Raw genomic sequence first — 24,694 nt, forward strand, 5'->3', positions numbered from 1 at the left:
GCACGTCTTGATAAAGAGCTCGGTCCGAGCTAGAAATGCGTTGAAAGTGCTTTTTAATCTTTTATATCTACCTTGATGGAACAAAGAAAACCTTTTAATGGGAGAAGCGCCTGTTTTTGGAGAAATTCTTTCTTTTTTTGCTACCAAGTTTTAGATCACAGTGGTTATCACTCCTGACATCCGCTGTGATTGTCCTTTCTATTGCAGAGATGTGGAGCGGCTCTACACAGCACTCACATCTCTGCACTATACTCCGGCCAGTGATGTGAATAGAACATCACTCATTCACATTTCCCTCAGAGCTGTGATTGGCTGCCACCATCCGGCCAATCACCACTCTGGGTGGAAAATATGAATGAGTGATATTCTATTCACATCACTGGCTGGAGTATATTGCAGAGATGTGAGCGCTGTATAGAATCGCTCTACATCTCTGCTATATTATGGACGATGGCATTGAGCGATATGTCCTATCCTATTAGCACAGGCACTACTACTCCCATCATGGGAAAATCTGTTCCATGCTGGGAGTAGTAGTACTACCTAAAAATTTGTAAAAAAAAATATATATATAGAAAAAAATAAATGAAACACACATTTTCAAAAAAAACGCCAAAGGGGCCAAAAATGCAATTTTAACTCAAATGCAAAAATGACAAAAAAAAGTTAGATGCAGGAAATTGCACTGGTGTTTTTTTCAGTGAAAAAAACGTTGAAAAAAAAAAACAAGTGGAATCCTAGCTTTACCAACCAATCTGTAAATCGTTCTACGCTGTGAGGAGCTTAGCTTTTTTTAAGTGTGTTAACATCTGACAATTGTGTTTAGAATGGTAACTAGCGTATTGTTGGGTCTGTGGTGCTAAAGCTGCTTCATTCTGTAATGTTAAAACCATACATACATACAATAATTTTTTTGTGTTGTTTTTGCTAATAGAAACATGAACCTGTCCCCGTACCATGTTGCCCTTATATAGGTCAGCATATTCAGGGGACAAAACCTCATTAACCCCTTTAGGATACAGCTATTTTGGCCTTAAAGGGGAACTCCCGTGAAAACCTTTATTTTTATTTTTTTTCCAAATCAACTGGTGCCAGAAAGTTATACAGATTTGTAAATTACTTATTCAAAAATCTTAATCTTTCCAGTACTTATCAGCTGCTGTATACTATAGAGGAAGTTGTGTTGTTCTTTCCAGTCTGACCACAGTGCTGTCTGCTGACACCTCTGTCCATGTCAGGAATTGTCCAGAGCAGGAGAGATTTGCTATAGGGATTTGCTCATACTCCAGCTCATACCACAGTCAGACTGGAATGAACTACACAACTTCATCTGGAGCATACAGCATCTGATAAATACTGGAAGGCTTGAGTTTCTTAAATAGAAGTCATTTACAAATCTGTATAATTTTCTGACACCAGTTGATTTGAAAATTTGTTTTTGTTTTCCACCCAAGTACTCCTTTAACCCCGTGGGGACAGAGCCCATTTTCACCTTAATCCCTTAAGGAAGCAGCTCATTTTCACCTTAAGGACGCAGCCCTTTTTTGCAAATCTGACCACTGTCATTTAAAGCATTTATAACTTTGGGATGCTTTTACTTTTCATTCTGATTCAGAGATTGTTTTTTCGTGACATATTCTACTTTATGTTAGTGGTAAAACTTCGTCGTTACTTGCATAATTTCTTTGTGAAAAATTCCAAAATTTCAGAAAAAATTTGAGAATTTAGCATTTTTTTTACTTTGAAACTCTCTTAACCCGATAACGACCACGGACGAGTATAGACGTCCAGGTTGGCGGCCGTTCCCGCACCTGGACGTCTATACTCGTCCATTATTCTCGTGGGTGCTGCCCAGTGCACCCACGAGATCGCGGCAGGGTCTCGGCTGTATCACACAGCCGGGACCCTGCTGCACTGCCAGGACCGAAGTAAACTTTGGTCCCGGCATTTTTAACCCTTACAGCCGCGGTCGGAAGTGACCGCGGGCTGTAAGTGTTATGACAGAGGGAGGGAGCTCCCTCTGTCACTCCTGCAGCACCCCGCATCGCGATCGCGGGGTGCTGTGTGTGGCCGCGGCTGGCCGGGACCTGCCGCACTGCCGGCAGTTTAACCCTTACAGCCGCGGTCAGAAGTGACCGCGCGCTGTAAGGAGATCTGACAGAGGGAGGGGGCTCCCTCTGTCTCCTCTGCAGCACCCCGCAGCGCGATCGCGGGGTGCTGCTGCATACCTGGGCAGCCGGGGGTTCCACAAAGACCCCCAGGTCTGCCCTGGGTATTGCCTGAAAGGACGTGCCAGAGGCACGTCCTAATATGCTGCCTGCTAGTGAAAACTGGCAGGCAGCATATAACTGCAATGCTTTGGAATACTAAGTATTCCAAAGCATTAAAAAGTGTAAAAATAAATAAATAAAATAAAAGTGTAAAAATAAATAAAAGTGTAAAAAAAAAATATATATATATATTATATATATATTAAAAATACATTTATTAAATTAATCTAATTAAAAAAAATGCATAATGTGTAGGATCGCATTGGCGGACATCCGCAGCATGTAATATGTTGCGGATGTCCACCATGTGATCCTACACATTATGCAGCAGTCACGGTAATGAGCTCCCTGCTGCGGCTCTGTAGCTTTGTGTGTCCACTCATAGCGGCGGATTTCCCGCCAGCAGTCATGAGCGGACACACTGAGCTACCCAGCCGCAGCAGTGATGGGTATATTCGCCATGAGCGGGTGCTTATTCCCACAACATGGCAGATATATCCATCAGGAGCCTTAACTGTCACAGACAGACGCGTTATACTGCTAGCCGACCAAGGACCAATCAGAGTGGTCCCTGGTGCAGCCAATAACTTGTAGGGGTGCGGTATATAAATGGGGTCACTTGTGGGGGTGGGGGTACTGATCTGCCCTGAAAGCCAAATGGCGCTCCTCTCCTTCTGAGTCCTACCACGCGGCCAAGGAACCATATATGGCCAAAGCGGGGGTATTTCCGAACATGGGACAAGCAGCTAAATAAAATATAGGGTGCATTTCTTTCAATATCAGAAGTGATGTACAAAAAATATGCCCCCAAATGATGCATTTGTGAAAAATTGCAAATTTCGAATTTTTAACACTGACTTTGTAATAATTCCTGCCAAAAAACTATGGTGTTAAAATACTCACTGTACCCCCTAGCGAATACCTTGAGGGGTCTAGTTTTTAAAATGGGGTCATTTGGGGGGGTTGTTCCTATGTTCTACTACCTTTTAATTTCTGCAAACCTTGCATAGCACACAAAAAAAGATGTACTTTTCAAATTTTCTAAATTTTCTAAATTTCAAGTTAAATTGTTAGGCTTCTAACTAATTTAAAATGTTAATTAAAAACAAAAAAAATGACGTCAAAATAAAGTAGACATCTGAAAGTATAAGTTTCATAAACTATTTGGTCAGTAAGTACAGTATAAATATATGCAACCTATTAGTGTTAAAATAGCAAAAAATCGTAATTTTTTGTAAAGATTTCATGATTTTTTGCATTGTAAAAAAAAACTACAAATGATATCGGCTTACTTTTACTATGTACATGAAGGACAACTTGTGACAAAAAAACAATGTCAGAATTATCGTGATTGGCAAAACGTTACCAGAGTTATTCTCTAATAAAGACAGACATCCCTGATTTGAAAAAACAGGCCTGGTATTTCAAGGGCGTACAGGTTTATTTGTATTGGTCCTTAAGGGGTTAAAAGGAAAATGGACATCCCAAATAAATTATATATTGATTCACATATACAATTTGTCTACTTTATCATTGCATCATGTTTTTACTTTTGGAAGACAACAGAGGGCTTCAAAGTTCAGTAGCAATTTTCCAATTTTTCACAAGATTTTCTAAATCAGAATTTTTCAGGGACCAGTTCAGTTTTGAAGTGGATTTGAGGGGCCTTCTTATTAGATATACCCCACAAATGACCCCATTATAAAAACTGCACCCCTCAAAGTATTCAAAATGACATTCAGTAAGTGTGTTTCCCAGGAATAGCAGCAAAGTGAAGGAGAAAATTCAAAATCTTCATTTTTTACACTCGCATGTTCTTGTAGATCCTAAAATGTGTAACCCAATTTCTCTCGAGTAAGGAAATATCTCATATGTGTATGTGAAGTGCTCTGTGGGTGCACTAGAGGGCTCAGAAGGGAAGGAGCGACAATGGAATTTTGGAGAGTGAGTTTTTCTGAAATGGTTTTTGGGGGGCATGTCACATTTAGGAAGCCCCTATGGTGCCAGAACAGCAGGAAACCCCCCACATGGCATACTATTTTGGAAACTGCACCCCTCAGGGAATGTAACAAGGGGTCCAGTGAGCCTTAACAGGTGTTTGACGACTTTTCTTAAATTTGGATGTGTAAATGAATATTTTTTCACTAAAATGCAGTTTTTTCCCCAAAATTTAAAATTTTTACAAGGAGCAATAGGAGAAATTGTCCCCCTAAATTTGTAACCCCCTCTCTTCTGAGTATGGAAATACCCCATGTGGGGACGTCAAGTGCACTGCGGGCGTACTACAATACTCAGAAGAGAAGGAGTCACATTTGGCTTTTGGAAAGCAAATTTAGCTGAAATGGTTTTTGGAGGCATGTCACATTTAGGGAGCCCCTATGGTGCCAGAACAGCAAAAAATAATCCACATGGCATACTATTTTGGAAACTACACCCCTCAAGGAACGTAACAAGGGGTACAGTGAGCCTTAACACCCCACAGGTGTTTGACGATTTTTAGTTGAAGTTGAATGTGTCAATAAATTATTTCATTTTTTTCACTACAATTCAGTTTTTTCCCCAAATGTTACATTTTTACATGGGGTAATAGGAGAAAATTACCCCCAAAATTTCTAACCCCTTTTCTTCTGAGTATGAAAATACCCCATGTGTGGACGTCAAGTGCTCTGCTGGCGCACTACAATGCTCAGAAGAGAAGGAGCGCCATTGAGCTTTTGGAGAGAGAATTTGGTTGGAATAGAAGTCGGAGGCCTTTTGTATTTACAAAGCCCCCTGTGGTGCCAGAAGCGTGGACCCTCCCCCCACATGTGACCCATTTTGGAAACGACACCCCTCACAGAATGTAATAAGGGGTGCAGTGAGCATTTACACCCCACTGGTGCTTGACAGATCTTTGGAACAGTGGGCTGTGCAAATGAAAATTACATTGTTCTGGCACTAAGGGGGCTTTGTAAACACACGTGGCCTTCAATTCCGAACAAATTTTCTCTTCAAAAGAGGACTCTTCTGAGCATTGTAGTTTGCCCTCAGAGCACTTTACATCCACATATGGGGTATGTTCTTACTCAGAAGAAATGGGGTTACAATATTTGTGGATATTATGTGGATGTAAAGTTCTCTGTGGCGCAAATTACAATGCTCAGAAGAGGAGTGCCATTGGGCTCTTGAAGAGAGAATTTGTTTGGAATGGAATTCAGGTGCCATGTGCGTTTACAAAGCCCCCATGGTGCCAGAACAGTGGACCCCCCCCCCCCACATGTGACCCTATTTTGGAAAATACACCCCTCATGGAATTTAATAAGTGAGCATTTACACCCCACTTGATTTTGACAGATCTTTGGAACAGTGCAAATGAAAAATTTAATTTTTCATTTTTATGAACGACTGTTCAAAAAATCTGTCAGACACCTGTGGGGTATAAACGCTCAATGCACCCTTTATTACATTCCATGAGGGGTGTAGTTTCCAAAATGGGGTCACATGTGGCGGGGGGGGGGTGTCCACTGTTCTGGCACCATGGGTGCTTTGTAAACGCATGTGGCCTTTCTACAGAGCACTTTACATGCACATATGGGGTATTTATATACTCAGAAGAAATGGGGTTACAAATTTTGGGGGGCCTTTTTCTTATTATCCCTTGTGAAAATGAAAAATGGGGGAATAACACCAGCATTTTACTGAAAAAATGCAAATTATTCATTTTCATGTCCAACTTTAATGAAAATTCGTCAAACACCTGTGGGGTGTTCAGGCTCACTATACCCCTTGTTATGTTCCGTGATGGGTGTAGTTTCCAAAATGGGTTCACATGTGCGTGTTTTTTTTCTTTGCGTTTCTGTCAGAACCGCTGTATTGATCAGCTACCCCTGTGCAAATCAACTCAATTGTACATTGTGCGTTCTCACTCCTGAGCCTTGTTGTGCGCCCACAGAGCATTTTATGTCCACATATGGGGTATTTCCTTACTTAGAAGAAATTACGTTACAAATTTTGGGGGTCTTTTTTTCCTTTTACCTCTTGTGAAAATGAAAAGTATGGAGCAACACAAGCATATTATTGTAAAAAATTAAACATGCTGGAGTAGACCCCAACTTTACCTTTTCATAAGGGGTAAAGGGAGAAAAAGCCCCTGAGTACAAAAATACAGTTGCCTTGAAATACGACAGGGCCCTGAAGTGAGAGAGCGCCAAGCGCATTTGAGGCCTAAATTATGGATTTGCATAGGGACTGACCTGGATGCAAGAATTAGACTTGCCTCCAATACCAAAATTAACCTACGGCAGTGTTTCCCAAACAGGGTGCCTACAGCTGTTGCATAACTCCCAGCATGCCTGGACAGTCAATCGCTGGAAGTTGCTTTGCAACAGCTGGAGGCTCCATTTTGGCAACAGTGTCGTACAAGATATTTTTTATTTTTATTTGGGTGGGGGGGGGGGAGATTGTGTACGGGAGTGTATATGTAGTGTTTTACTTTTTCAAACTTGCAGCGAAAAACTCGCTGTAAACCCCCTCCCTTGTGAATGTACATTCACATGGGGGGGGGGGGCAAACCTGCAGCTGTTGCAAAACTACAACTACCAGCATGTCCTTTGGCTGTCCGTGCATGCTGGGGGTTGTAATTATGCAACAGCTAGAGGAACACTGTTTGCAAAACACAGAGTTTGTTACTTAACTCAGTGTTTTGCAACCATTGTGCCTCCAGCTGTTGCAAAACTACAACTCCCAGCATGTATGATATATCAGTGCATGCTGGGAGTTGTAGTTTGCAACAGCTGGAGGCACACTGGTTGCGAAACACTGAGTTAGGTAATAAACTCAGTGTTTCACAACCAGTGTGCCTTCAGCTGTTGCAAAAACTACAACTCTCAGCATGCAGTGACAGCTGAAGGGCATGCTGAAACGTGAAGTCAAGCAACCGTTGGAGCATACTACTAACACTCCGAGCATGCTCTGTGGCTGTCCCTGCATGCTAGGGCTTGTAGTTAAGCAACAGCTGGAGGCACACTGGTTGTAAAACTACAACTCCCAGCATACCAGACAGCCGAAGGACATGTTGGGAGTTGTAGTTATGCAACAACTGGAGAACAGTTTGGAGACCACTTTGTAGTAGTGTCCAAACTGTAGCCCTCCAGATGTTGCAAAACTTCAACTCCAAGCATGCTCAGACTGTACAGGCATGCTGGGAGTTGCAGTTCTGCAACATCTGAAGGACCCGTTGTTACAGAAATATAACTCTAAGCATGCCTAGACTGTCTGGGCATGCTGGGAGTTGTAGTTTTGCTACATCTGGAATGGCTACAGTTTGGACACCACTGCACAGTGGTGTGAGTTGTAGTATGGCAGCTCCTAGAAGGTAGCAGTGAAGATCACTTACCACTGATCCTCACTGCTGCCCCCACAGCTGCCACCATCGTCGCCTCCTTACTGCCTCCGGTCCTGCAGCTGCCTGCCGCCGGTCCCGCCGCAATCGCCGGTCCCTCTCCGCTCCTGCACCCGCCGCCATCTTCCCCCTGCTCTGCCCGGATATCGAGGGCCAGGCAGAGCGGGGATTTCAACTTTAACTCCCCCGCCCCCAACTGCCATTGGTCGGTCAGTCCTAACCAACCAATGGCAGGGGATAGGAGGAGGTAGCAACCCTGCCACCTCGCTCCTATCCTTTAGGATGATCGGGGCTGTCTCTGACAGCCCCGATCATCCCTGTTTTCCGGGCTGTCGGATCATCAGAGACCCGATCAGCCCAGAATCGCAGTAAATCGCCGATCTGAATTGATCGGCGATTTGTGGCGATCGCCGACATGGGGGGTCTCAGGACCACCCCAGGGGTTTGCAAGGGGGGCCTGCTGAATGATTTCAGCAGGAATCCCGGTCCGATCCCCCAGCGCGTGACGGGGACCGAAATTCCCACAGGCATACAGGTAGGGCCGGCCTTAGGGGTGTGCAAGCTGTGCGGCCGCACAGGGCGCCATAACAACAGGGGTGCCGGGCGGCCGACACAGCTCGCACCAAGTATATATAATTTTTATTGTCCGACGCCCGGATTTAGCCCTGCTTCGTGCAAGCAGCGCTAAATGCCGGTGTAATGAAGAAAACTGTGCCCTGTAGCGGAATGTGACCCTCCGCACAGGGACACAGTTTTCTGCTTTGCAGGCCGCTCCCTCTCATTACATTCCCACTACCCTCCCTCAACTGTGTCCCTATGCGGAGGGTCACATTCCGCTTCAGGGCACAGTTTTCTTCATTACACCGGAAGGCTTCACTTACCCGACCTCCTCCGCGTCTCCGGTTGGCTGGCGGCCCAAGTCTGAAGAGGGACGTCGCACATGTGACGTACCTCCGCAGACCCGCACAGGACATCAGTGATGTCACTCAATAGGCCAGAGAGAAGAGAAGCACAGCGCAGGTCAGGTAAGGTTGTCTAGGTGTATGTGTGGGTGTCTGTGTGTGTGTGTGTGTGCATGTGTGGTTGTCTGTGTGTGTGGGTGCGCGCATGTGTGGTTGTCTGTCTGTGTGTGCATGTGTGGTTGCCTGTGCGTGTGTGTGAGTCGGTGGGGGGATGGGGGGGGGGGATGGAGGAATGACAATGCTACCGAATTTGGGGAACCTGCTACTACCTAATGTGGGGAACCTGCTTCTTCCTAATGTAGGGCTATACTGCACCTAATGTGGGGAGCTATACTGCCAACCTAATGTGGGGGAGCTAGACTGCACCTAATGTGGGGAGCTATACTGCACCTAATGTTGGGAACTATACTGCACCTAATGTGGAGAACTATACTGCACCTAATGTGGGGAGCTATACTGCACCTGATGTGGGGAACTATATTGCCAACCTAATGTGGGGGAGCTATACAGCACCTAATGTGGGGAGCTATACTGCACCTAATGTTGGGAACTATACTGCACCTAATGTGGGGAACTATACTGCACCTAATGTGGGGGAACATTATACTGCACCTAATGTGGGGGAGTTATGCTGCACCTAATGGGGGGGAACTATACTGCACCTAATGTGGGGAGCTATACTGCACCTGATGTGGGGCACTATACTGCCAACCTAATGTGGGGAGCTATACTGCACCTAACGTGGGGAACTATACTGCACCTAATGTGGGGAACTATACTGCACCTAATGTGGGGAACTATACTGCACCTAACGTGGGGAACTATACTGCACCTAATGTGGGGAACTATACTGCACCTAATGTGGAGAACTATACTGCACCTAATGTGGAGAACTATACTGCACCTAATGTGGGGGAACATACTGCACCTAATGTGGGGGAACTGTACTGCACCTATTGTGGGGGAACTGTACTGCACCTAATGTAGAAGAACTATACTGCACCTAATGTGGAGAACTATACTGCACCTAATGTGGGGAACTATACTTCACCTAATGTGGGGGAACTATACTGCACCTAATGTGGGGAACTATACTGCACCTAATGGGGAGAACTATACTGCACCTAATGTGGGGAACTATACTGCACCTAATGTGGGGAACTATATGGCACATAATGTGGGGGAACTATACTGCACCTAATGTGGGGAAGTATACTGCACCTAATGTGGGGAACTATACTGCACCTAATTGGGGGAACTATACTGCACCTAATGTGGGGAGCTATACTGCACCTAATGTGGGGAGCTATACTGCACCTACTGTGGGGAGCTATACTGCATCTGACTAAGGGGGGCATGGGACTGATTAAGGGGGTGGGGGAATGATTAAATATAAAAAAAAAATATTTGTTACAAAGATTTTTTCCCTTTTTGTGTATGTTTATGGGGTAATGGGGGGGGGGGGGGGGGGCGCCGCAAGGTTAGCTCGCACAGGGCGCCTGAACACCTAAGGCCGGCCCTGCGTACAGGTATGCCCTTGGTCCTTAAGTACCAGGAAGCAACGGTGTACCTGTATGCCCTTGGTCCCCAACAGGTTAACCCCTTAAGGCCATGGCCCATTTTGACCTTAACCCCTAAAGGTCCTCCACTCCTAGACATCTCATCCCCTATCCAAAGAATAGGGGATAAGATGTCTGATCACAGGGGTCCTGCCGATGGGACCTCATGATCTCTGTGCAGCACCCGGTGTTCATTTAGAAACACAGTGTTCATTATCTTCACTCTGTGCAGCTAAGACAGGTAGGTGCTGCAAGAGAGATTGTGGTGGTCCCCAGCTTTTGGATAGGGGATAAAATGTCTTAGAGCCAGAGTACCCCTTTAAATGGGTACTGTCAGATTCAAAAACTTTTACATGTTGTACATCTTGGCAAAACATAAACCTTTCTACTATACTTCATAAAAAATGTTATCTCTTTTTATAGAAATCCTGGCTTATAAATAAGACTGCTAGGGGTCCCCATGCCATCAAAAACATAACCCTGTCTGGCTGCAGCATCATCTTTGTCACAGCTGAAGCACAGAATGGGACAAAGTGCAGTAAGTGAGGGTGGGACTGGCACTCCTTTGTGCTCTCTCCTGTCTGATAGAACTCCTCTGTGCTCTCTCCTGTCTGATAGCACTCCTCTGTGCTCTCTCTTGTCTGATAGTACTCCTCTGTGCTAACTCCTGTCTGATAGCACTCCTCTGTACTCTCTCCTGTCTGATAGCACTCCTCTGTGCTCTCTCTTGTCTGATAGTATTCCTCTGTGCTAACTCCTGTCTGATAGCACTCCTCTGTGCTCTCTCCTGTCTGATAGGACTCCTCTGTGCTCTCTTATGTCTGATAGGACTCTTCTGTACTCTCTCCTGTCTGATAGTATTCCTCTGTGCTAACTCCTGTCTGATAGCACTCCTCTGTGCTCTCTCTTGTCTGATAGTACTCCTCTTTGCTAACTCCTGTCTGATAGCACTCCTCTGTGCTCTCTCTTGTCTGATAGTACTCCTCTGTGCTCTCTCCTGTCTGATAGTACTCCTCTGTGCTCTCTCCTGTCTGATAGCACTCCTCTGTGCTAACTCCTGTCTGATAGAACTCCTCTCTGCTCTCTCCTGCCTGATAGTACTCGTCTGTGCTCTCTCCTGTCTGATAACACTCCTCTGTGCTATCTCCTGTCTGATAGCACTCCTCTGTGCTCTCTCCTGTCTAATACGACTCATCTGTGCTCTCTCCTGTCTGATAGTACTTCTCTGTGCTTTACCATGTCTAATAATACTCCTCTGTGCTCTTTCCTGTCTTATCAGAACGCCACATGAAAACAGTAGTGTTGCTCGCGAATATTCGCAATGCGAATTTTATTCGCGATTATCGCATATTTGCAAATTCCCGAATGTTCGCGAATATATCACTATATATTCGTAATTAAGAATATTCGTTTTTTTTTTTTTGTTTGTTTTTCACAGTACACATAACAGTGATCACACCTCTCTGCTTCAAGCCTGTGTGGTGTAAAGAAGGCTCTAATACTGTGTGAGACTGGCGTGCGAATTTTCGCATATGCGAAAATTAGCATATGATAATTTTCACATATGCAAATTTTCATTTAATGTAGATTTTGAATATGTTAATTTTCGCATATGCGAATATTCGCATATGCGAAAATAAAACGAGAATATTACGAATATGCGAATATTCGCGAATATATGACGAATATTCGTCCATATATTCACGAATATTCGCGAATTCGAATATGGCCTATGCCGCTCAACACTAGAAAACAGAGAGGAGGAGTTACAGAGCAGCCTTCAGTGATTGAATGAAAAGACCCAGCATTGCAGAGCAGATTTGGGGAGGAAAAGAATACATGGTGAGTGAGGGCGGGCTCAGTACATACCTCGGACACGCCCCTTCCTGAGAAGTGGATGTCAGAATGAGTGAACAGCAGATCAGAGGGATTTGTGCGCCAAAAACAGCACCTATACACAAAACAACATGAAAAGCATCTGCATGACCTAGTGAGTAACATATATAAGAATAATTTTTTTCTGTGATGTGACAGATATGCTTTAACCCCTTAAGGACCCAGCCATTTTACACCTTAGGACCCAGCCATTTTTTGCACATCTGACCATTGTCATTTTAAACATTAATAACTCTGGAATGCTTTTAGTTATCATTCTGATTCTGAGATTGTTTTTTCGTGACATATTCAACTTTAACATAGTGGTAAAATTTTTTGGTAACTTGAATACCCTTTCTTGGTGAAAAATCCCAAAATTTGATGAAAAATTTGAAAATTTAGCATTTTTCTAACTTTGAAGCTCTCTGCTTGTAAGGAAAATGGATATTCCAAATAATTTTTTTTATATTCACATATACAATATGTCTACTTTATGATTGCATCATAAAATTGGCATGTTTTTACTTTTGGAAGACACCAGAGGGCTTCAAAGTTCAGCAGCAATTTTCCAATTTTTCACAAAATTTCCAAAATCACAATTTTTCATGGACCAGTTCAGGTTTGAAGTGGATTTGAAGGGTCTTCATCTTAGAAATACCCCACAAATGACCCCATTATAAAAACTGCACCCCCCAAAGTATTCAAAATGACATTCAGTAAGCATTTTAACCCTTTAGGTGTTTCACAGGAATAGCAGCAAAGTGAAGGAGAAAATTCACAATCTTCATTTTTTACACTCGCATGTTCTTGTACACCCAATTTTTGAATTAAAATGTATACTTATCTTTGTAGCCCAATTTCTCTCGCGTAAGCACATACCTCATATGTCTATGTAAAGTGTTCGGCGGGCGCAGTAGAGGGCTCAGAAGCGAAGGAGCGACAAGGGGATTTTGGAGAGTAGGTTTTTCTGAAATGGTTTTTGGGGGGTATGTTGCCTTTAGGAAGCCCCTATGGTCCCAGAACAGGAAAAAAAAACACATGGAATACCATTTTGGAAACTAGACCCCTTGAAGAACATATCAAGGAATAAAGTGAGCCTTAATACCCCACAGGTATTTCACGACTTTTGCATATGTAAAAAAAATTTAAAAAAATTTCACTAAAATGTGTGTTTCCCCCCAAATTTCAAATTTTTGCAAGGGTTAATAGCAGAAAATACCCCCCAAAATTTGTAACCCTATCTCTTCTGAGTATGGAGGTACCCCATAAGTGGACCTGAAGTGCACTATGGGGGAACTACAATGCTCAGAAGAGAAGGAGTCATATTTGGCTTTTTGAGAGCAAATTTTGCTCGGGGGGCATGTCGCATTTAGGAAGCCCCTATGGTTCCAGGACAGCAAAAAATACCCACATGGCATACCATTTTGGAAACTAGACCTCTTGAGGAACGTAACAAGGAATAAAGTGAGTCTTACTACCCCACAGGGGTTTCACGACTTTTGCATACGTAAAAAAAAATGTTTTTTTTCCACTAAAATGTGTGTTTCCCCCCCAAATTTCAAATTTTTGCAAGAGTTAATAGCAGAAAATACCCCCCAAAATTTGTAACCCCATCTCTTCTGAGTATGGAGGTACCCCATAAGTTGACCTGAAGCGCACTACGGGCAAACTACAATTCTCAGAAGAGAAGGAGTCATATTTGGCTTTTTGAGAGCAAATTTTGCTTGGGGGCATGTCGCAATTAGGAAGCCCCTATGGTGCTAGGACAGCAAAATAACACCCACATGGCATACCATTTTGGAAACGAGACCCCTTGAGGAACATAACAAGGGGTAGAGTGAGCATTTACCCCCCCACTGGTGTCTGTCAGATCTTTGGAACAGTGGGCTGTACAAAATTTTTAATTTGCACAGCCCACTGTTCCAAAGATCTGTCAGACACCAGTGGGGTGTAAATTCTCACTGCACCCCTCATTACATTCTGTGAGGGGTGTAGTTTCCGAAATGGGGTCACTTGTTTTTTTTTTTGCGTTTGTCAAAACCGCTGTAACAATCAGCCACCCCTGTGCAAATCACCTCAAATGTACATGGTGCACTCTCCCTTCTGGGCCTTGTTGTGCGCCCCCAGAGCACTTTGCGCCCACATATGGGGTATCTCCGTATTCGGGAGAAATTGCATTACAAATTTTGGGGAGCTTTTTTCCCTTTTACCTCTTGTCAAAATGAAAAGTATAGGGTAACACCAGCATGTTAGTGTAAAAAAAATGTTTTTTTTTACACTAATATGCTGGTGTAGACCCCAACTTCACCTTTTCATAAGGGATGAAAGGAGAAAAAAAATTTGTTAGGCAATTTCTCCCGAGTACGGCGATACTCCATATGTGGCTCTAAACTGTTGCCTTGAAATACGACAGGGCTCCAAAGTGAGAGCGCCATGCGCATTTGAGGACTAAATTAGGGATTTGCATAGGGGTGGACATAGGGGTATTCTACCCCAGTGATTCCCAAACAGGTTGCCTCCAGCTGTTGCAAAACTCCCAGCATGCTTGGACAGTCAACGGCTGTCCGGCAATACTGGGAGTTGTTGTTTTGCAACAGCTGGAGGCTCCATTTTGAAAACAGTGGCGTACTAGACGTTTTTTCATTTCTATTGGGGAGGGGGGCTGTGTAGGGGTATGTGTATATGTAGTGTTTTTTACTTTTTATTTTATTTTGTGTTAGTGTAGTGTTTTTAGGGGTACAGTCACACGGGCGGGGGATTACAGCGAGTTTCCCGCTGCGAGTTTGAGCTGCCGCGCAAAATTTGCTGCATTGCAAACTTGCAGCCTGATACTCACTGTAAGCCCCTTCCCATGTGAATGTACCCTGTACATTCACAGGGGGGGGGGGGAATCTCCAGCTGTTGCAAAACTACAACTCCCAGCATGCACAGTCTATCAGTGCATGCTGGTAGTTATAGTTTTGCAACAGCTGGAGGCACACGGGTTGGGAAACACTGAGTTATTAAACAGACAATGTTTCCCAACCAGTGTGCCTCCAGTTGTTGCAAAACCACAACTCACAAATATTCTCAGGCATGCTGGAAGTAGTAGTTCGGCAACATCTTTAGAGCCAGATGTTGCCGAACTACAACTCCCAGCATGCTTGGAGTTGTAGTTTTGCAACATCTGGAGGACTACAGTTTGCATACCACTAATACAGTGGTTCCCAATCTGTGACTTCCTGATGTTGCAAAACTACAACTCCCAGTATGCCAAAACTGTAGAGGCATGCTGGGAGTTGTAGTTCTGCAACATTTGAAGGGCCAGATGTTACAGAACTACAATTCCAAGCATGCCTGGACAGTAAGGGCATGCTGAGGATGTGTAGTTTTGCAACATCTGGAAGGGCACAGTGGTCCCAAAACTGCGGACCTCCAAATGTTGCAAAACTGCAACTCCCAGCATACCCAGACGTCTGGGCATGCTGGGAGTTGTAATATACAGGGTCCCAATACAGCAATGCATGTCGCTTTACGGCGACGTGCATTGCTGTAAAGGGCCCGACCGCGGCTGAAGATCCACTCACCTGTCGCCGCCGCCGCCTTCATCGTCGGGATCCGGGTCTTCAGGGATGAGGTAAGTACCGGGGCCGGGCCCCAGCACTCCCCCGTCCCCCGCCGCGTCCTCCGGTCTTCCTCCCGTCCTCTCCGGACTTCCAGGAGCCGGGCAGGGTGGGAGGAGGTAACCGCCCCCCCCCCTGCGTTTGGTCGGTTAGCTAACCGAAGAATCGCAGGGGATAGGAGGAGGTGGCAGGCTTGCCACCTCGCTCCTATACCTTAGCATGGTCCTGGCTGTCTGTGACAACCGGGATCACGCAAAATTACCGGGCGGTCGGGTCCCAGAGACCCGATCAGCCCGGTATCGCCGCAGATCCTCAGCGTTTGCCCTGGATCCCTGCTGAAGGATTTCAGCAGGGATCCGCTTCCGATCTCCGCCAGGTGAGCGGCGGAGACCAAGAAAAGACCATGACGTATGCATACGACATGGGTCCTTAAGACCCAGGGTGTGATGACGTATGCATACGTCATGGGTCCTTAAGGGGTTAAAGAATGGAGAAAGGGATTACAAACTTTATATGGATCTGTACATCCGGAGTCGACCAGAAACAAGGGACATATCATTGGTAATGACTAAAAAATGTAGAGATCCCCACAGCAAATGGGATTCTATTTGCTGAACCTCATAAGCCATTTTTTAGCTGGATCAGATGTTACATACACTAAATTCTGCTCCTCATTACTAACTTTGGTAATAATGACAAGACCAGGAAAGTCACTTTTAATAAGAAATTGTTACAGATTCCTTATAACCACTATATATCCATCCCTTGGATAATTTAACAGCTGGCACAGGAGGGATACATGACAAGAAAAAGGAGCAGGGAGTCAGGAAGGAAACACAGGAAGGAAACTGAATAAGGCAATAGGAGCAGGCGTTACTCTGTTAGCTCCTCCAGAGTCTCCATACATTTGGTGTTCGTTTTTATGTGCAGCCCAAAAATTGTTTTTCATTGTCCAAATAAAGTTAGGAAAAGTTTTTTCTTATCTAAGTGTTTCCTATCGATGATGTATAAAGTTGTAGTCATTTTAAAAAGTCACTAGATGTCAGTATTCTACAACTAACAATTGTATTAGTAAGATTCCTGGGCGTCTTTCTGTCAGAATGGTATTGAAGTAACTAAGATGTATCTTGTAACATTTAAAAGTTTCTAAGTTTCTCTTCATTTGCACCTAAGCATCAGATTACAAGCTGCCACTTTCTCTGTAGCTACTGCTATTGAAAAGATACAGTTAGAGATGAGAGAACTTTTGAAAAATTTGATTCAGCGGCTTCGACAAATTTTCAGAAAAAATTTGTTTTGGGTCGAATTTATTTGCGGCGAATCTACAGGGTGGGCCATTTATATGGATACACCTTAATAAAATGGGAATGGTTGGTGATATTAACTTCCTGTTTGTGGCACATTAGTATATGTGAGGGGGGGGGGGACTTTTCAAGATGGGTGGTGACCATGACGGTTATTTTGAAGTCGGCCATTTTGAATCCAACTTTTGTTTTTTCAATAGGAAGAGGGTCATGTGACACATCAAACTTATTGGGAATTTCACAAGAAAAACAATGATGTGCTTGGTTTTAACATAACTGTATTCTTTCATGAGTTATTTACAAGTTTCTGACCACTTATAAAATGTGTTCAATGTGCTGCCCATTGTGTTGGATTGCCAATGCAACCCTCTTCTCCCACTCTTCACACACTGATAGCAACACCGCAGAAGAAATGCTAGCACAGGCTTCCAATATCCGTAGTTTCAGGAGCTGCAGAATGGGCAAAACAAAAATTGGAACAGGACCCTCAGTTTGCGCAGAAGATTTTGTTCAGTGATGAGGCAAACTTTTATGTGAATAGTGAAGTTAACAAACAAAACCACCGCTATTGGTCTGACACTAACCCACATTGGATAGATCCCTCCAAGACTGTTGGAACACAAAAAATGATGGTATGGTGGAGTATATGGGGTACAAAGATAGTGGGGCCATTCTTCATCAATGGAAACCTCAAGGCCACTGAATATGCGAAATTGCTACATGATGATGTATTTCCCTCTTTATGCACTGAAGCTGGCACGTTCCTTGAGTTTTTCCAGCAAGATGGTGCACCACCACATTATGGGTGTCAGGTCCGAGCATTCCTAGATGAACAGTTTCCTGGAAAGTGGATTGGTCGTCGTGGGCCAGTTGAATGGCCCCCAAGGTCTCCCGATCTGACCCCGTTAGACTTTTATCTTTGGGGTCATCTGAAGGCAATTGTTTATGCTGTGAAGATACGAGATGTGCAGCACCTGAAACTATGGATACTGGATGTCACGGTCCGGACTAGCGGCTGGTGAGGAGACTGGAGGTGGATCCTCTGTGCCAGAGAGGCGATGACGCAGGTCGTACTGGGGAATCGTTCTAAACAGTTACTGGTGTTCACCAGAGCCTGCCGCAAAGCGGGATGGACTTGCTGCGGCGGTAACTACCAGGTTGTGTTCCCCAGTAGCGACTCGACCTCTCTGGCAGCTGAGACTGGCGCGGTACACAAGGACAAGACAGAGGCGAGGTCAGACGTAGCAGAAGGTAAGGGCAGGCAGCGAGGTTCGTAGTCAGGGGAAACAGCAGAAGGTCTGGGTACACAGGCTTGGAAACACACTATAATGCTTTCTCAGGGCACAAGGCAACAAGATCCGGCAAGGAGAGGAAGGGGAAGTCATTTTTTATAGGAATGGGAGTGACTGGGAGTGATTGGGCCAGGCACCAGGCAGTATTGCCAATAGTAGCCAATAGTAGCGCGGCAGAGGAGGGGTTAACGGTCCTTCCCGCCGCTGTACCCACTCGCTGCATTCAGTCAGCGGGTACAGCAGTGCAGAGAGGACCATGGATCCCCCCTCAGAGCTCCGGAGCCCCCTCAGTAGCCGTTAGAATAGGGACAGACTCTTGCAGGGACAGGTAGGGGAATAAGTGTCAATAAAGTTAATAAAAGTAAAAAAAAAAGAAAAAAAAAGTAACCCCCCTGACCCCCCTGTCCCCAAGGGTCCCATTAGGGTCTGATCCCTGACCCTGGGCCCTATTAGGGGTTCAGGGATCTGCGTGCGCCGTCTTTTTTTTTTTGGCCACAGCTTTTTTTTTATAAAAAAAAAAATCCTCCCTGACCCCCTAATACGTCCCCCAGGGTCCTATTAGGGTCTGATCCCTTACCCCGGGTCCTATTAGGGGTTCAGGGAGCTGCGTTTGCCACCCCTTTTTTTTTTGGCCTCAGATTTTTTTTGGTTTCTAATAACGGTGTGTGGTTGTAAATCACACACCGTTATTATATAAAGTTTACACCAAGCACCACATACACACTTCCCCGCCCCCCCCCGGCACACTCCCCCTCCCCCCGCCAACATCCCCCCCCCTCCCCGCCACTGTAAAAAAAAGGCGATGGCCCTCCGGGCATTTTCGGCATCGGAATCTGCCAGTGAGGACGAGGAAGATCCTACTTTTTTGTGTTCTTCCTCGCCCTCCTCATCATCTACGGCGGCGGAGACGCCGCCAGGCGAGGCCACGCAACCCCCATGAGAGTGACCCAGTGGCCGACACTAGTACGAGTGGCAATGCCGCTCGTAATAGGAATCCGGCCCCCCAGACAAGTTCACCGGAGCCCCCTTCCGATTACCCTGTCTGGAGCCCCCCCAGAGGGTTATCAGCCACGGATTCTTCAGTTTGTTGGCGACTCAGGAATCCAGATTGACCATGCTGGCTTCACTGATCTGGACTTTTTAAAGTTTTTTTTCAGTGACAGCCTGGTCAATCTAATGGTGGAGCAAACGAACTTGTATGCCCAGCAGTTCATTGCCCACCACCCTGATTAGTTTTTGGTCAGGTTCATTGAATGGCGCGCCATTGATGCAGCGGAAATGAGGACATTTTGGGGCCTCTCGCTGCATATGGGCCTGGTGAAAAAACCAAGTGCTCGTCATTACTGGAGCGGGGACGTACTCTATCAGACCCCGCTTTACAGTATGGCGATGACACGGAAGCGGTACGAGGCGATTTGGAAGTGCCTGCATTATGCAGATAATGCGGCACGTCCGCCCCGAGGTGATCCCGCCCATGACCAGCTTTACAAAGTGAGGTCGGTCATCGATCACTTTGGGGCCAAATTTTTGGAGGCCTATGTACCTCTCAGGGACCTCTCGGTAGATGAGTCTCTCATCAGTTTTAAGGGGAGACTCATCTTCCGCCAGTATATTCCCTCGAAGCGGCACGGTATGGCGTTAAACTCTACAAACTCTGCGAGAGTACCTCCGGGTACACTTGCAAGTTTAGAGTATATGAGGGACGAGATTCCCGTATTGAACCCCCAGAATGTCCCCCCACTCTGGGTGTTAGCGGGAAACTCGTTTGGGACCTTGTGCACCCATTGCTGGATAAGGGTTTCCATGTATACGTGGATAATTTTTATACCAGCATCCCTCTGTTCAGATCCCTTTCCGCCAGATCCACGTCCGCTTGTGGGACCGTGCGGAAGAACCAGAGAGGCCTCCCTCTAAATTTGGTCCAGACGCCTATCTCCAAGGGGGAGTCCCGTGCCCTGACCCATGATAACCTGTTGTTGGTGAAGTATTAGGATAAGAGGGATGTCCTTATACTCACCACTATTCATGGGAACGGCAGCACCCCTGTCCCTGTGCGAGGTACCCTGGGACCGATCCTCAATCCCGATTGTATTCTGGACTACAATCGGTATATGGGGGGAGTTGATCTCTCTGATCAAGTCCTCAAGCCATATAACGCCATGCGGAAAACACGGGCATGGTACAAAAAAGTTGCGGTCTACTTGGTACAGGTTGCCATGTACAACGCTTTTGTACTATCCCAGTAGGCTGGCAACACAGGGACATTCCTCCAGTACCAAGAAGAAGTACTAAGGTTCCTGATCTTTGCTGACCGGGAAAGATCAGGCCGGACTTCCCAAGGGTCTGGAGTTATAGGCGCCAGGATCGTCCCAGACCAACACTTTCCAGGTGTGATCCCCAACACTGGAAGGACGGGACGATGCCAGAAAAAATGCAGAGTGTGTCACAGGAAGGGGAGACGGAAGGACACCACGTATCAATGTGACACTTGCCCAGATAATCCGGGCCTCTGCATAGGCTGCTTCAAGGAGTATCACACTTCCATGGAGCACTACATTTTCCCTTTTCATTAGAATTTTCCATATTTTCACCAATGTACCAAGTCCAGAGTACATTCCAAAATTTAACCCCCATAAATCACTAAATTGCCCAAAAAAACCAGAGAAAAAAAATAACCTGATAAGACCTCTGGGGGTGTTTTTTCAGAAATGGGTCATAGGTCACTGAGTCACTATCATCGGGGACTTTTTATGTTGCCTGAAATGCGCAGCGCTCTCTCTCCACCTGAGCGGGTGCGCATTTGAGGCAACAGGTTAGGGACGGCCACACACATCACATTCCCAGAATGATGATTCAGAGCATAGGGTTTGGGGAGGGAATATTTTTTTTAGTTTTGGCTATGCTCTGGGTCATCATTCTGGGAATATATCCTTTTTTTATAATGATTTATAATTTTTTGGCCCACTGTACCCCATATTACAGGCCTCTGTACCCCACCTGTCTACCCCAGTTATGGCCCGTTGTCCCCCATAGTGTTCCCCTATTTTAGGGCTCAGTGCTCCCCCATTAATGCTCTTTGCGGGGGGGTCCCACATCCTGGCTCCATATCAAGCTCAAGGTCCCTGACTGCGCTCCCACTCAAGCAAGACCTGCTGTGCACCCGCCATGCCAACTTCATCAAAAGATAAGGTATGTCCTTACTCCAAATAAATGTATTTACAAATTGTGGGGGGTCTTTTCTGCTATTAACCCTTGTAAATATGTAAAATTTTGGGGAAAACCCACATTTTAGTGAAAATCTTCTTTTTGACATATGCAAAAGTCGTGAAACTCCTGTGGGGTATTAAGGCTCACTTTAACCCTTGTTACGTTCCTCAAGGGGTCTAGTTTCTAAAAAGGTATGCCATGTGTTTTTTTTTTTTGCTGTTCTGGCACCATAGGGGCTTCCTAAATGCGACATGCCCGCCTAGCAAAATTTTCTCTCAAAAAGCCAAATATTACTCCTTCTCTTCTGAGCATTGTAGTTCGCTCGTAGTGCACTTCAGGTCAAATTATGGGGTACCTCCATACTCAGAAGAGATGGGGTTACAGATCTTGGGGGGTCTTTTCTGCTATTAACCCTTGCAAAAATGTGAAATTTGAGGGTAAACACACATTTTAGTAAAACATTTAAGTTTTTTACATATGCAAAAGTTATGAAACACCTGTGGGGTATTAAGGCTCACTTAATTCCATGTTATGTTCCCCGAGGGGTCTAGTTTCCAAAATGGTATGGCATGTGCGTTTTTTTTGCTTTTCTGGCACCATAGGGGCTACCTAAATGCAACATGCCCCCCAAAAACCATTTCAGAAAAACGTACTCTCCAAAATCCCCTTGTCGCTCCTTCGCCTCTGAGCCCTCTACTGCGCCCACCAAACACTTAACATAGACATTTGATGTATGTGCTTACTCTAGAGAAATTGGGCTACAAATATAAGTATAAATTTTCTCCTTTTACCCGTTGTAAAAATAAAAAAATTGGATCTACAAGAACATGCGAGTGTAAAAAATGAAGATTGTGAATTTTCTCCTTCACTTTGCTGCTATTCCTGTGAAACACCTAAAGGGTTAAAACACTGACTGTATGTCATTTTGAATACTTTGGGGGGTGCAGTTTTTATAATGGGGTCATTTGTGGGGTATTTCTAAGATGAAGACCCTTCAAATCCACTTCAAACCTGAACTGGTCCCTGAAAAATAGTGAGTTTGAAAATTTTGTGGAAAATTGCTGCTGAACTTTGAAGCCCTTTGATGCAAACATAAAGTAGACATATTGTATATGTGAATAAAAAAAAAAAAAATTTGGTGTATCCATTTTCCTTAGAGAGCTTCAAAGTTAGAAAAATGCAAAATGCTAAAACACTGCAAAAAAAAAAACACTGAAAAAAAGTTAAGAAAGATCATTTAACCCCTTCCCTAATAAAAGTAGGAATCACACCCCTTTTCCCATTAAAAATAAAAGTGTAAGTAAAAATAAACATATGTGGTATTGCCACGTGCGTAAATGTCCAAACTATAAAAATATATTGTTAATTAAACTGCACGGTCAATGGCGTATGCGCAAAAAAATTCCAAAGTCCAAAATAGCGTATTTTTGGTCACTTTTTATATCATGAAAAAATGAATAAAAAGCGATCAAAAAGTCCGATCAATATAAAAATGGTACCGATAAAAACTTTAGATCATGGCATAAAAAATTAGCCCTCTTATAGGGGCCAGAAGATCACAATTTTATACGTATACATTTTCCTGCATGTAGTTATGATTTTTATTTTTTTTAAGTAATACAAAATTAAACCATATAAGCAGTGTATCATTTTAACCGTATGGACATACAGAATAAAGATAAGTTGTAATTTTTACCGAAAAATGCACTGCTTAGAAACGGAAGCTCCCAAAATTTATAAAATGCAATTTTTTCATAAATTTTGTAACACGAAGAATTTATTTTCTGTTTCGCTGTGGATATTTTGGTAAAATGACTGTCACTGCAAGGTAGAATTGGTGGCTCAAAAAATAAGCCATGATATGGAATTTCAGGTGCAAAATTTAAAGCGTTAGGATTTTTAGAAGGTTATGAGGAAAAAATGATAAGGCAAAAACGGAAAAACCCCTTAAGGGGTTAAAAACGTCTATTTTCGGACTACAGAGAGCCCCAATTTGGGTATAGAACACTGTGTTTTGTTCTAACATGCATATGGAGTGTGCTGGGGTAGTGCAATAATACTGTTATTTAGTATGACATGCAGATTACAGGCATCGCTATTAGAATCACTGCGCAGAGCGGCACAATGTCAGGGCCTGGAGGTGGCATCAGTATGACGAGACCATATAGTGCAGGGGTCGGCAACCCCTGGCACACGTGCCACCAACCTGCAGGTAGTCCTGGGACACTTTCACTTTAAGCGGCTGCTAAAAGATCCGGCCAGGGACGGAAGATGTATCTCTCACCCTCCCTCTCCCTGCCCGGTTATTGCTGTGCTGTGAACAACTTAAGAGAGAGTTTTCTCTCTTTCCCTCCCCTGTCACCTTTCAGCTGCCGTGCTCCGCTGTATGTCGGCTGCATGGAGGGGGAGGGGGATCGCTTTGAGCTCTGTACCGGCTGCAGTAAGGAGTCTGAAGGAGGTGTCAGTGGTCAATGCCACAGACCAGTAAGTCGTCTGTATGTTTCTGTGGAATACACTTCGCTCAGCTCCTGGCTCTGACAGCAGCTTTCCTGCCCCAGAGACCGTCTCTGATCTCTGTCAATCTATAGATCCCCATAACTGTGTTATCTACAGATTCCCCCATAACAGTGTTCATTCACAGCTCCCCCATAACAGTGTTCATTCACAGCTCCCCCATAACAGTGTTCATTCACAGCCCCCCCATAAGTGTGTCATTCACAGCTCCGCCATAAGTGTGTCATTCACAGATCCCCCTATAACAGTGTTCATTCACAGCTCCGCCATAAGTGTGTCATCCACAGATCCCTCTATAACAGTGTATCATCTACAGATCCCAATAACAGTCATCTACAGATTATGCATGGCAGTGATTCTGGGGTCTGATTCTGGGGTTTTTATTATGCGGGGCGGTGATACTGGGGTCTGATTCTGGGGTCTGTATTATGGTGGGGTCTGATTCTGGGGTCTGTATTATGATGAGGTTTGATTCTGATGTCTGTATTATGGTGGAGTCTGATTCTGGGGTCTGATTCTGAGGTCTGTATTATGGTGGGTGGTTATTCTGGGGTCTGTATTATGGTGGGTGGTGTTTCTGGGGTCTGTATTATGGTGGGTGGTTATTCTGGGGTCTGTATTATGGTGGAGTCTGATTCTGGGGTCAGTATTATGGTGGGGTCGGATTCTGGAGTCTGTATAATGGTGGGTGGGGATTCTGGGGTCTGTATTATGGTGGGTGGTAATTCT

At 44.7% G+C, this 24,694-nt stretch overlaps 1 protein-coding gene across 1 annotated transcript in view; it reads right to left on the reverse strand.

The window, feature by feature from the left end:
- Positions 1-24,694, reverse strand: part of CYTH2 (cytohesin 2) — a 177,620-nt gene that overhangs the window by 128,853 nt on the left and 24,073 nt on the right. The window contains exon 2 of the mRNA XM_056541855.1: positions 12,041-12,122. The gene's annotated coding sequence lies outside the window, so the exon portion shown is untranslated. The remainder of the gene's footprint in view (positions 1-12,040; positions 12,123-24,694) is intronic.

The sequence above is a fragment of the Hyla sarda genome, chromosome 10, assembly GCF_029499605.1.
Source record: "Hyla sarda isolate aHylSar1 chromosome 10, aHylSar1.hap1, whole genome shotgun sequence".
NCBI classification, from domain to species: domain Eukaryota; kingdom Metazoa; phylum Chordata; class Amphibia; order Anura; family Hylidae; genus Hyla; species Hyla sarda.